Source organism: Taudactylus pleione, unplaced genomic scaffold (genome assembly GCF_031769625.1).
Source record: "Taudactylus pleione unplaced genomic scaffold, aTauple2 ptg000133l, whole genome shotgun sequence".
NCBI lineage: Eukaryota > Metazoa > Chordata > Amphibia > Anura > Myobatrachidae > Taudactylus > Taudactylus pleione.
This window is the reverse complement of record NW_028284535.1, coordinates 629767-643943: the sequence shown is the minus strand read 5'-3', so window position 1 is coordinate 643943 and position 14177 is coordinate 629767. Positions and strand designations below refer to the sequence as shown.

The 14177-nt window shown below is 47.7% G+C and overlaps 1 protein-coding gene across 1 annotated transcript in view; it reads left to right on the top strand.

Annotated features, from left to right (window-relative positions):
- The window catches only part of LOC148523435 (laminin subunit beta-1-like), a 139779-nt gene that overhangs the window by 5969 nt on the left and 119633 nt on the right, over positions 1 to 14177 (top strand). The gene's annotated exons all lie outside the window — the stretch shown is intronic.

Below are 14177 nucleotides of genomic sequence, written 5' to 3'. Positions count from 1 at the left end.
AAGTAAAGGGCTGGCTGGCTTGACCGTTAAAGGGTGCTGTAACCCCCAAAGTACACTCCAAACCAAAAAAAATATATTTTCTGTGTTTGTGAATTGTGTGCGCAGTAGCCGCACGTGCATCAACAAAGTAGTGCCAAGCGTGCGCCTGTGTCATAAGTAAAGGGCCGGCTGGCTTGACCGTTAAAGGGTGCTGTAACCCCCAAAGTACACTCCAAACCAAAAAAATAAAAATTTTCTGTGTTTGTGACTTGTGTGCACTGTGGCTGCACGTGCATCAACGAAGGAGCAGCGACAAGCGTGCGTCTGTCTGTTAAAGGGTGGTGACACCCTCAAAGTGTGCTACACAAACAATAAAAATATTGTTCTTTTTTTTTCTGTCTTTGTGAAATGTGTGGGCTGTAGCCGCACCTGCATCCTTAAAGCAGCAGCGACAAGCGTGCGTCTGTCTGTTAAAGGGTGGTGACACCCTCAAAGTGTGCTACACAAACAATAAAAATATTGTTCTTTTTTTTTCGGTCTTTGTGAAATGTGTGGGCTGTATCCGCACCTGCATCCTTAAAGCAGCAGCGACAAGCGTGCGTCTGTCTGTTAAAGGGTGGTGACACCCTCAAAGTGTGCTACACAAACAATAAAAATATTCTTTTTTTTTTTCTGTCTTTGTGAATTGTGTGGGCTGTAGCCGCACTTGCATCCTCAAAGCAGCAGCGACAAGCGTGCGTCTGTCTGTTAAAGGATTACATCGGTGACAGCATCCAAGTAGGCATGTCAGACAGTCCGTACCTGTACTGGCAGGAAAAAGAAGCAATTTGGAGGTCCCTGTACAAACTGGCTCTATTTTACCTGAGTTGCCCCCCCTCCAGTGTGTACTCCGAAAGAGTGTTTAGTGCAGCCGGGAACCTTGTCAGCGAAAGGCGTAGGAGGTTGCTTCCACAAAATGTGGAGAAGATGATGTTCATAAAATGAATTATCAACTTTTCCAGGGAGACCAGCCTCCAGAACGTACAGAGGGACCTGTGGTTCCAGCGGGGACGAATTAATACTCTGTGAGGATGAGGATGTACACACTGAAGAGGGTGAGGAATCGGTGGATGAGGAGGATGAGGATGACATCTTGCCTCCGTAGAGCCAGTTTGTGCAGGGACAGATTAATTTCCAGCTTGTTTTGTGGGGGCCCAAACGAACCAATCATTTCAGCCACAGTTGTGTGGCAGACCCTGGCGCTGAAATGATTGGTTTGTTAAAGTGTGCATGTCCTGTTTATACAACATAAGGATGGGTGGGAGGGCCCAAGGACAATTCCATCTTGCACCTCTTTTTTTTCTTTGCATTATGTACAGTTTGGGGCCTAGTTTTTCAAACTGCCATCCTGTCTGCCACTGCAGTTTCACGCCTAGATGGGTCACGTGTTTGTGCCGCCCACTCGTGTCGCTTAGCATAGTCATCCAGCTACCTCGGTGCAACCTTTTGGACATAAAAACACTATTGTGAGGTGTTCAGAATAGACTGGAAATGAGTGGAAATTAAGGTTATTGAGGTTAATAATAGCATAGGAGCAGAAAAACCTACAAATTCTGTGATTTTAGCTGTTTTTATGCTTTTTTTCAAAAAAATACAGATCCAAAACACAAAACCCAGAACCCAAAACACGGAAAGGTGGTTTTGGCAAAACCAATCCAGATCCAAAACACGAAAAAGATCCAGATCGAAAACCAAAACACAAAACACGAAAAGTGGCCGGTGCACACCCCTAATATAGACTAGGGGTGAGCGGGTTCGGATTTCTGAAATCCGAACCCCCCCGAGCCCCCACGATCCGAGTCCGATCCGAGTCAGGCTCGACTTTTCCCGCCTGACTCGGATCTGAAATCGAGGCAAAACGTCATCATCCCGCCTTCCGAGTCTCGCGGGTTTTGGATCCTATATAAGGTACCCGCGTCGGCGCCATTTTCTCACTCGGCTGTGGACAGTGAAGAGGGAGGGTGGGAGTTAGGGCTGTGTAGTGTAGTGTAGTGCTGCTGTTGTCCACTACTTCAAAGTCCATAGGGGCTGGCTGTGTTGTGCTGTGCTGCTGTTGTTAATAGGGGCTGTGTCCACTACTTCAAAGTCCATAGGGGCTGGCTGGACTGTGTTGTGCAGTCAGTTCTCCATAGGGGCTGTGTCCACTCCAAAGTCCTGTGCAGTGTCCCAGTCCTAAAGGAGAGCTGTAGTGTTGTCCAGGGGGTGCTCTGTCCATCAGGGGCGCTCCCCCCAAGTGCTAAAAAAATAATATATTTTCTGTGTTTGTGAATTGTGTGCGCAGTAGCCGCACGTGCATCAACAAAGTAGTGCCAAGCGTGCGCCTGTGTCATAAGTAAAGGGCCGGCTGGCTTGACCGTTAAAGGGTGCTGTAACCCCCGAAAGTACACTCGAGTCCAAACCAAAAAAAAATAATTTTCTGTGTTTGTGAATTGTGTGCGCAGTAGCCGCACGTGCATCAACAAAGTAGTGCCAAGCGTGCGCCTGTGTCATAAGTAAAGGGCCGGCTGGCTTGACCGTTAAGGGTGCTGTAACCCCCGAAAGTACACTCCAGTCCAAACCAAAAAAAAATTATTTTCTGTGTTTGTGAATTGTGTGCGCAGTAGCCGCACGTGCATCAACAAAGTAGTGCCAAGAGTGCGCCTGTGTCATAAGTAAAGGGCCGGCTGGCTTGACCGTTAAAGGGTGCTGTAACCCACAAAGTACACTCCAGTCCAAACCAAAAAAAAAATTATTTTCTGTGTTTGTGAATTGTGTGCGCAGTAGCCGCACGTGCATCAACAAAGTAGTGCCAAGCGTGCGCCTGTGTCATAAGTAAAGGGCCGGCTGGCTTGACCGTTAAAGGGTGCTGTAACCCCCAAAGTACACTCCAGTCCAAACCAAAAAAAATATTATTTTCTGTGTTTGTGAATTGTGTGCGCAGTAGCCGCACGTGCATCAACAAAGTAGTGCCAAGCGTGCGCCTGTGTCATAAGTAAAGGGCCGGCTGGCTTGACCGTTAAAGGGTGCTGTAACCCCCAAAGTACACTCCAGTCCAAACCAAAAAAAATATTATTTTCTGTGTTTGTGAATTGTGTGCGCAGTAGCCGCACGTGCATCAACAAAGTAGTGCCAAGCGTGCGCCTGTGTCATAAGTAAAGGGCCGGCTGGCTTGACCGTTAAAGGGTGCTGTAACCCCCAAAGTACACTCCAGTCCAAACCAAAAAAAAAATTATTTTCTGTGTTTGTGAATTGTGTGCGCAGTAGCCGCACGTGCATCAACAAAGTAGTGCCAAGCGTGCGCCTGTGTCATAAGTAAAGGGCCGGCTGGCTTGACCGTTAAAGGGTGCTGTAACCCCCAAAGTACACTCCAGTCCAAACCAAAAAAAAAATTATTTTCTGTGTTTGTGAATTGTGTGCGCAGTAGCCGCACGTGCATCAACAAAGTAGTGCCAAGCGTGCGCCTGTGTCATAAGTAAAGGGCCGGCTGGCTTGACCGTTAAAGGGTGCTGTAACCCCCAAAGTACACTCCAGTCCAAACCAAAAAAAAAATTATTTTCTGTGTTTAGCCGCACGTATATATCAAATCGATATAACATAAATGGAGGACCAAACTTTCTCCGATAAAAATAAAATAGAGAAAGATCAAGAACCACTTCCTCCTAGTGCTGAAGCTGCTGCCACTAGTCATGACATAGACGATAACATGCCATCAACGTCGTCTGCCAAGGCCGATGCCCAATGTCATAGTAGAGGGCACATACAATCCCAAATGGCAAAGTTCAGGAAAATGACCTTGAAAAAGACATTTAAATCAGCTGAAGAGAAACGTAAACTTGCCAATATGCCATTTACGACACGGAGTGGCAAGGAACGGCTAAGGTCGATCCCTAGTATGTTCATGACTAGTGGTTCAGCTTCACATGACGATGGAAGCCCTCCTCCCACTAAAAAAATCAAAAGAGTTAAGCTGGCAAAAGCACAGCGAAGAACTGTGCTTTCTAAGAAGATATCACAAATCCCCAAGGAGAGTCCAAGTGTGGTGGTGGTTGCGATGCCTGACCTTCCCAGCACTGGACGTGAAGAGGTGGCTCTTTCCACCATTTGCATGCCCCCTGCAAGTGCTGAAAGGAGCACCCACAGTCCACTTGCTGATATGCAAATTGAAGATGTCACTGTTGAAGTACAACAGGATGAGGATACTGGTGTAGCTGGCGCTGAGGAGGAAGTTGGCGAGGAGGATTCTGATGGTGATGTGGTTTGTTTAAATCAGGCTCCGGGGGAGACAGTTGTTGTCCGTGGGATGAAAAAGCCCATCACGGTCATGCCTGGGCAGAAGACCAAACATTCCACCTCTTTGGTCTGGCAATATTTCTATCCAAATCCGGACAACAACTGTCTTGCCATATGTACCATATGTAAAGGTGAAATAAGTAGGGGTAGGGACGTCAACCACCTAGGAACATCCTCCCTTATACGGCACCTGCAGCGCGTTCATAAAAAGTTACTGTCAAGTTCAGAAACTTTGGCTAAGACCGTAAGCAGTCCAGGGACACCTAAATCCCGTTGTCCTGTTGTATCCAAGCGCCTGCAAACCACACCGTCAACTCCCTCCTCGTCAATTTCCTCCTTAGTCAGGATCGGAAGTAGTCCTGCAGGCCATGTCACTGGCATGACTGACTCTCCTATCCGGGATTCCTCTGGAGGATCCTGCATTGCTACGCCTACTGCTGCCGCTGCTGCTGTTGCTGCTGCTGGGAGTCGTTCATCATCCCAGAGAGGAAGTAGGAACACCACTACTTTTACTAAACAATTGACCCTCCAACAGTCCTTAGCGAGGAGGATGAAGTACGACAGCAGTCATCCTGAAGCAAAACGTATAACTGAGGCCTTGACTGCTATGTTGGTGTTAGACGTGCGTCCGGTATCCGCCATTAGTGCAGTGGGATTTAGACAATTGATGGAGGTAGTGTGTCCCCGGTTCCAAATCCCGTCTAGATTCCACTTCACTAGGCAGGCGATACCGAGACTGTACAGAAACGTCAGAAAAAGTGTCCTCAGTGTCCTGAAAAATGCCGTTGTACACAATGTCCACTTAACCACGGACATGTGGACAAGTGGAACAGGGCAGACTAAGGACTATATGACTGTGACAGCCCACTGGGTAGATGTATCACCTTACGCAGCAACAGCAGCAGCGTCACCAGTAGCAGCATCTCAGAAACGCCAGCTCGTTACAAGGCAGGCTACGCTGTGTATCACCGGTTTCAGTAAGAGGCACACCGCCGACAACCTCTTAGAGAAACTGAGGGAAATCATCGCCCAGTGGCTTACCCCACTTAGACTCTCCTGGGGATTTGTGATATCTGACAACGCCACCAATATTGTGCGGGCATTACATCTGGGCAAATTCCAGCACGTCCCATGTTTTGCTCACACAATAAACTTGGTGGTGCAGAATTTTCTGAAAAGCGACAGGGGCGTGCAGGAGACGCTTTGGGTGGCCCGAAAAATTTCTGGCCACTTTCGCCATTCAGCGACTGCGTGCCGAAGACTGGAGCGCCAGCAAACACTCTTGAACCTGCCCCGCCATCACCTGAAGCAAGAGGTTGTGACGCGGTGGAACTCAACCCTCTATATGCTTCAGAGGATGGAGGAGCAGCAAAAGGCCATACAAGCCTATACATCCACCTATGACATAGGCAAAGGAGGGGGTATGCACCTGACTCAAGCGCAGTGGAGAATGATTTCCGTGTTGTGCAAGGTTCTCCAGCCCTTCGAACTTGCCACACGTGAAGTCAGTTCAGACACAGCCAGCTTGAGTCAGGTCATTCCCCTCATCAGGCTTTTGCAGAAGCAGCTGGAGAAAGTGAAGGAGGAGCTAAGACGGAGCGATTCCGCTCGGCATGTGGGACTTGTGGATGAAGCCCTTCATTCGCTTTGCCAGGATTCCAGGGTGGTCAATCTGTTGAAATCAGACCACTACATTTTGGCCACCGTGCTTGATCCTAGGTTTAAAGCCTATGTGGTGTCTCTCTTTCCGGCCGACACAAGCCTGCAGAGGTGCAAAGACCTGCTGGTGAACACACTGTCAGCTGAAGCGGAACGTGACACGTCAACGGCTCCTTCTTCATTTTCTCCCGCAACTGGGGCTGCCAGGAAAAAACTTAGGTATCCTAAGCAACCCGCTGGCGGTGATGCAGGGCAGGCAGGACCAAGTTTGGACATCTGGTCCGGACTGAAGGACCTGGCAACAATTTCTGACATGTCTACTGTCCCTGCTTATGATACTGTCACCATTGACAGAATGGTGGAGGATTACATCGGTGACAGCATCCAAGTAGGCATGTCAGACAGTCCATACCTGTACTGGCAGGAAAAAGAGGCAATTTGGAGGCCCCTGTACAAGCTGGCTCTATTTTACCTGAGTTGCCCCCCCTCCAGTGTGTACTCCGAAAGAGTGTTTAGTGCAGCCGGGAACCTTGTCAGCGAAAGGCGTAGGAGGTTGCTTCCACAGAATGTGGAGAAGATGATGTTCATCAAAATGAATTATCAGCTCTTCCAGGCAGACCAGCCTCCAGAAGGTACAGAGGGACCTGTGGTGGTGGATTCAAGTGGGGACGAGTTAATACTTTGTGAGGATGAGGATGTACACACTGAAGAGGGTGAGGAATCGGTGGATGAGGAGGATGAGGATGACATCTTGCCTCCGTAGAGCCAGTTTGTGCAGGGACACATTAATTGCCAGCTTGTTTTGTGGGGGCCCAAACGAACCAATCATTTCAGCCACAGTTGTGTGGCAGACCCTGGCACTGAAATGATTGATTTGTTAAAGTGTGCATGTCCTGTTTATACAACATAAGGGTGGGTGGGAGGGCCCAAGGACAATTCCATCTTGCACTTCTTTTTTTTCTTTGCATTATGTACAGTTTGGGGCCTAGTTTTTCTAACTGCCATCCTGTCTGCCACTGCAGTGTCACTCCTAGATGGGTCACGTGTTTGTGCCGCCCACTCGTGTCGCTTAGCATAGTCATTCAGCTACCTCGGTGCAACCTTTTGGACATGAAAACACTATTGTGAGGTGTGAGGTGTTCAGAATAGACTGGAAATGAGTGGAAATTAAGGTTATTGAGGTTAATAATAGCATAGGAGCAGAGAAACCAACAAATTCTGTGATTTTAGCTGTTTTTATGCTTTTTAAAAAAAAAATACAGATCCAAAACACAAAACCCAGAACCCAAAACACGGAAGGGTGGTTTTGGCAAAACCAATCCAGATCCAAAACACGAAGAAAGATCCAGATCCAAAACCAAAACACAAAACACGAAAAGTGGCCGGTGCACACCCCTAATATAGACAGGTGTATGCCTTTCAAAATCACGTCCAATCAACTGAATTTGCCACAGGTAGACTCCAATTAAGCTATAGGGACATCTCAAGGATGATCAGTGGAAACAGGATGCACCTGAGCGCAATTTTGAGCTTCATGGCAAAGGCTGTAAATACATATGTACATGTGATTTCTTAGTTTTTTTTTTATTACATTTGCAAATATCTCAAATTTTTTTTTTAAACGTTGTCATTATGGGGTATTGTGTGTAGAATTTTGAGGACAAAAATTAATGTATTCCATTTTGGAATAAGGCTACAACATAACAAAATGTAGAAAAAGTGAAGCGCTGTGAATACTTCCAGGATGCATTGTAATACTGTAGGGGGTGAGGGCGGCGTAGCATGTGCTTGCTCCGTGCACTGCATCTCCACGCTACACTTCTGCCACCAAGTTGGCCGTAAAGTCTCTGATTTCAAATTTTAGTGTAAGCAAGTTCGCTCAGGATGTCTTCCAGTGCTTAAAGCTGCACTGATCTGAATGCACAGGCTGATATGTACGAGTGGGGGCAGGCAAAGCTCCAACGGAAGAGCAGAGAGTCGGAGGATCAACTGTCACACTGCACCTGCACTGACAGCTACTAATTTCCACCAATTGTCACACTGCACTGCGCTGACAGTTACTCTTTTCCTCCAACTGTCACACTGCACTGACAGTTACTCATTTCCTCCAACTGTCACACTACACCTGCACTTACAGTTACTTATTTCCTCCAAGCACATTTTCATATGCCATGGCCTCCAATGTTGGTCTGCAGAGATTTCTGCTCAGCATTGATTTCTGAAACTGCAGTGTTTTGGGAAGCTATACTGATTAATTTCCTGTAAATGAAGGCTGCAGATGAGTCTTCAACCCGGGCAATGCTGGGTATCCCAGCTAGTTTACTCTGAACCAGTAATAGTGAATCGGTAGGCTAATACTTGGTTTATTTCTCAAAATAGCTGCTTCCAGTTAGGGATGTGTGGGTTAGGTTTTCTTCAGTCCTTCTCACCAAATTATCGCAAATTTGGATTAGTTCGAATTTCTCTTATTGGCTATCCAAAACACGTGACAGCCGGATAGCCAATATGATGCCATTTTGAAATCCGAGCCTATCCGAGTAAAACCGATCCGCACATCTCTACTTCCAGTATACGTAGATGAGAGATACATCTTAAGATGGAGATATTCAGTGAAATATATGTACGGTATTTGCCCAGAGATATCTGAAGCAAGGCAATATTCTACTGGTCACTAAGGGGCATATTTATCACAATCCGCATTGTGAAAATTAATATTTTGATGGGAGTTTATCATTCTGCCCTTGTTGGGAGACCGGCCTCTATAAGAGCCTGTCTCAGCGAAGAGATGGAAGCAGAGTAATAGCTTACACTATCACTCTGCTTCCTGCTTCAGCGTCTGAGGGCTAACTGAGCATGCCTGGATGTCGGACACGTTGCCTCAATCAGAGATGGACGCCAGGCCGATGGTTTGTGTACATCTCTGATGTTAGAAGGATCTGTACTGTGCGTGCATCTGTACTGTGCATGCATGAGATCTCTCGCAGTACCCAAAGGTGCAGCCTGATTGACAAGCTGCAGCTGTTTGGGGGCGGGGAGTAGGTGGAGCCAGCCTGCATTCCCGGAAATGGGGGTGTGTTGTCCATGTTTTTTTGGGAGTACCGGTGCCTGGGGCTTCCCGACACAGACTTCCTAACCCCGGCTGAGCAGTTCTGTTGCCCATTATGAGTAAGCTTGGTTAGATGGGCGATTACTGCAACCATCGTGACCGATGTTCACGATGGTGATACGATACTGAGTCTTCAGACGCACAATTCAGACCGCAGATACCGACAGGAAGCGTCTTTATCCTACTGAAGCCTCCTGCTGTATTATCATATGTTAGCATCGCTGTTAATCCCATTTCTGAATCGGGCCCACGGTTGTGTATTGCTGTAGTCTTGACAAAAACAGTAAAAGCAAAAGAGCCACCAAAACCAATACATTAAATATAAAAAATAATTAGGATTGTTTTTTGTTGTTGTCATTTTAGCTGTCATATCTCCCTACTTGTCTACATTTCATACTTTCCGTTCATGTTATGAAATGGGTGGGGAAATATGGTCAACAATTGCATCATCACGCCAAAGTAATCTGACCAATGAGGTGGGTGCATGGCTTGCAGCCACTATGTTGGAGAATTGACTGCACTTCCACAAAATCCAGGAGTCTTCTGGACGTTCCAGGAGAGCTATCCAACTGTGTTTTACCTTATGATGATCTGAGGGAGATCCCAGGAAGCTCCTTGTCTATTTTTGCCTCTGTTCATTTGTAGTACGTGAGTTTGTGCTCTGTGCACATAGGTAAATCTTAAAGCATATTCTTCATTTGCACACAGTAAAGCACATTTTCAGAATCTCGTCTAAAGAAGTTGTTCACTCACAATGAAACGCGTAAGGTGCGGTGACTTTTGCTGCTTCAGAATATCCTTATGGGGCTGGATTGTAGTTTCTAAAAAGCTTTTCGTTTTAAGCTACAACGCACTTTGATTTATTGCAGGAGGACTTTTTACAGAGCATTTGGAGATGATTCATGAATTACAAGAATTTGCTGCCAAGTTCTCTGGACCCCTCCGTATTTTACATCATATATTTATCACCATAATACTTTGGAGGCTGTTGCATTATTCAGACTTTGCATGTTGGCCTATAGGACTCCTGCGTTCCCAATATATTTTCTTGCCACTGTTTGATTTGATATTGACTTGATATAAGTTCATTGGTGATTTCAGGAATGTGTGTGCTGCCTGTAGTAATATGTTAGTGACGTATTAACATATTTGTTGTGTATTTCAGTCAATCCAAGGCATTTTTATGTTTTATATGTTTTGCTTATTTAAGTTATATGAATATTCAAATATAAGGATTTTTTTCTGATTCACCAGTTTATATGTATTGTTTTTAACAATATAATTTTGGATGATATTGTATTAGGTCTTTTAATAGTTTATTGCAGCCCAACATGTCTGTCATTTTAACACTGGTTCTTTGTCTTTGTCTAATTTCTTACTGCTTTAGAAGCACCCCTTTCACTAAATTCAATGTTACAGTTTTCTTACTTTATCCCCACTTATGAGCTAAATGTATCATTAGAGCGAGGGGCCATTGGGATTGTCTTCATTCTCCATGTGTGTAAGAAGCTTCGCTCTACATTGACCTAAGTGCCCCTAGAAATGATCTTCGTTGCTAGGAGAATACTATGAGACCCGATCCTCCTGCAGGTGAAAATAGAAAGCCCCTTTGTAAGCAGGTTCTATAGGTAGAGTGGAAATGGTAATGAAGCAACGAAAACCCATAGATGTGGAGCTCGGCTACTAACATACTAGCCTACTCTCCTGCAACGGCCGGGAAACTCCCGAAAATCGAGTAACTCACCCAGCTGCCCGGAAAAGTGGGCAAGTCTCTTGGAGCTGCCCTAATCTGCCCCCAGCGGTTTAGGGACTGGGTGAAGGGGGCAGTCCTGACAGTAGATGATGCAATTCACACTGAATTGTGACATCGTAACCACGCCCAGCTGTACAATGCCAGTAAACCCTGCATTGTATGGCGGGGAGGTGTGGCCACGATGACGCAATTATGCTGCCATGTCCCCCACACTAGGGCCAGCTCTAGCTGTGCGGCGGTGCCGGACCCCGGAGTCTGAATGGTTGCTGCGCTAGTGGGGCTCCCCGCAGCCCTGCGGGCACGCCCCCAAATAACGTCATGTAGGGGTATGTCCTATGGTAATTAGGCCACGCCCCATTTTTTGACTTCACGCGTCGACGCCACATGCGATGTGGGGGCACACTATAAAGAGACGGCACAAGGTTCTCCGACCCCTGGAGCCGTCCCTGCACCACACTGCCTCCTATGCTGTGCCCTGTCCCCCGTACCACCCCATATGTCCCCCGTACCACCCCATACCACCAGCACCATCCCCTATGTGCCATCCTGGCTAACCCCTCTGGCACAAAGTCGTCAGCTATGCTACTAATGATCAACAGGGCTGTAGGGAGGGATATGCGGGTGGTGCCGTCGCCCAGGACACAGGGCCCTGGAGGCAACACAGCCTCTGCCTCATGGCCCTTGGATCTGGCTAGCAGTATATCTAGAACAGCATCTTGCATCTTGTAGTCTTGCTTTTTGTTGCTGCCAAGAGCGTCCAGGCAGCTCTACACTATCTCCTGACGGTGGTCCTGCACCCTCCTGTGACATCCTGGTTCAGAGGTGGGGCTGGCACAGGGCGGCACAGAGACCTGCTCCACCGCTGATGATCAATTTAACGCTGATGATCTCTACCCTATCATTTACCGGGGTAGAGATGTGGAAACACATACATCTCTACAGTATCCAAATGGTCCGGACTATTTGGTTTGTTATTTTGCCAAGGCCGCAGTGGTGTATCTACAATGGGTGCAGTGTGTGCGGGGCACACGGGCCCCTGGGTCCAGGGGGGGCCCCGCACCGCACACCCTGCACCCATATTATTTTAAACTTACCTGTCCGTGGTCCCACCGCGGCCATTTTCTCTGCGTTCTGCGCATGCGCAGTAGATTCCGAGCACACTCTAGTGCCCAGAGTCTACTAATGCTCCGATGGCTGGCCAGCTGCATCAGTCGGCTGCCGGCCACCGCGGAGAGAGGAGGGGGCCCGTGTGCACTCCCTGTGCGGGGCCCCCTCCTCTGTTAAGATGCCCCTGCAAGGCAGTGACTCTACTGGACAAGAGGACCAACCTTCGCCAGGAGGTACGTTAGTATTGGAATATTTTTTAGGGAAACCCTGGCACATCTACTGGACGAGGGAATCGATCATCTGGGAGAAGGTAAGTATGTGCGAGTGTGTCTAGTATGTAATAAAACGTTACTATCTACGGTTTGTGAGTACTGTCATTATTTTACCATTTTTTTACAGTGGGGTACCGGTGCCGGCCACCTGCTGGCACTTGTAGTTCCACAAGTGCCAAAGGGCAAGAACGCTGGCACCTGTAGTCTCCCACTGTAAAAAAACAATAGTACACATATATTAATCCCACTATTACCCCTGCACTCACCGGCCAAGGGTGCAGGGAAGAGCCCCGGGCTTCAGTCTAAGCCTGGGGTTCTTGGGAGAGGGGGACCCCTTTATTGGGGGGGGTCCCCGCATCCCCTCAGATCACCGGCTTGGTCTGAATTAGCTTGGGATGTTAATGCTTTGGCTGGAGTGACCCGGTGAAAGGGTCTCCTGGCTGTGACATTACACCCCGGCTAGTTTGAGTCCGGTGCTGGGTTTAAAAATACGGGGACCCCCACTCCATTTTTCTCTGTATTTTTAAAACCAGGACAGGCTCACAGAGCCCAGTGCGGGTTCATAAAATATGGGGAACCACTACACAGTTTGTATCCCATATTTTTAGAACCCGGTCTGCCTATGCTTTGGGGGGGGGGGACCCCCATGTCATCTTTTAAAATAAATTAACCCTTTCTTTTAATAATTACAGGCAGAAACATACAAGGACCTGCGTATAGTATGATTGTGCCAACCACCCTGCTCTGGAGGGGGTCTATTTTAAACTTTTATTTTTAAACCATGTTTGCTTAAATTACACCCGTGATTATAATCATGATTCTTGGTAAATTCCCGAGTTATTTTCCTGGCAATGAAAAGTACTGCCATGTTCAGACGATGGTGTATTCATCTCTATTTGTGTTTTCATCCATATTTTAAAAAGTGTTTCATGAATTCTCACCTGAGTTTGCCTTTAGTAAATTCCCGAGTTGTAAAAAATGGCAAAATACTCCAGTGATTGCAATCTCAAACAAACATGGAGCTTAGGGGGTCATTCAGACCCACTTGCGAGCGGCAGTACGCTCGCAAGTGGGTCGATGTTCCCCACTGCGCATGCGCACGACGGAGGGAGCTCCGTCGTGCGCATGCGCGAGACCCGGGGAGCGAAAGACTTTCCTTTGCTCGGAGTGTCTCACCAAAGGGGGCGTGCTATCGATGGTGACTGACAGCACGCCCCCTTTGGTGGGCGTGCCTGCCAGACGGAGGCGTTCCTATGGGAACACCTACCGTCTGAAGCCGGCCCCACTGACATCACTAGTGATGTCAGTGGGAGTGATTTTGGCTCTGATAGAGCCAAAATCACTCCAGGGCTTGCGGTTGAGAAACCCGACCACAGGGTTTCACTCGCAAGTCCGATGGTCGCGATGGTCAAGACCATCGCGACCAGCTTGTTGGACGCTCGTATATGCTGTGGGTGGTGACCCACAGCTATACGAGCGTCCAGGAGGACGCTCCATATTAATGGAGGAGGGCCCTGATTCAGGCTGAGCGCTCTGGTCAGAGCGTCCGGCTCTGAATCAGGGCCTTAGTCAATTTACCCCTAAGACTCTCACCATCCACAAGAGGAATATAATAGGTACTGTAGTACCTGGATAACACCTGTGCCCTAGTGTTTGTTTTTTCTTCTTTCTCTGTAGTTGTATAAGGCATACTTGCCTACTTTTAATTTTTCCTCCCTGGGAGAAGCCTAGGGAGGAGAAGCAAGTGGGCGGTGATGTGGGGGAGGCGGGACCTGATGTTTTGCATCTTTAAAACCCACCCCACGCAGTAAATTGCCGCAAATAGCGCATATTTAAATAGACGGCATGGCCAAATGATGCAATTCTCTTAGAAACGCAATATTAAGCCCGGCCCCCAACTCGGGGACCCCCGATCTCTGTGAAATTGTCCCCATTTCACTAGGAAGTGGGCAGGGATGCAGGAGCAGTGTCTACTCTACTGGGGGTGCAGGAG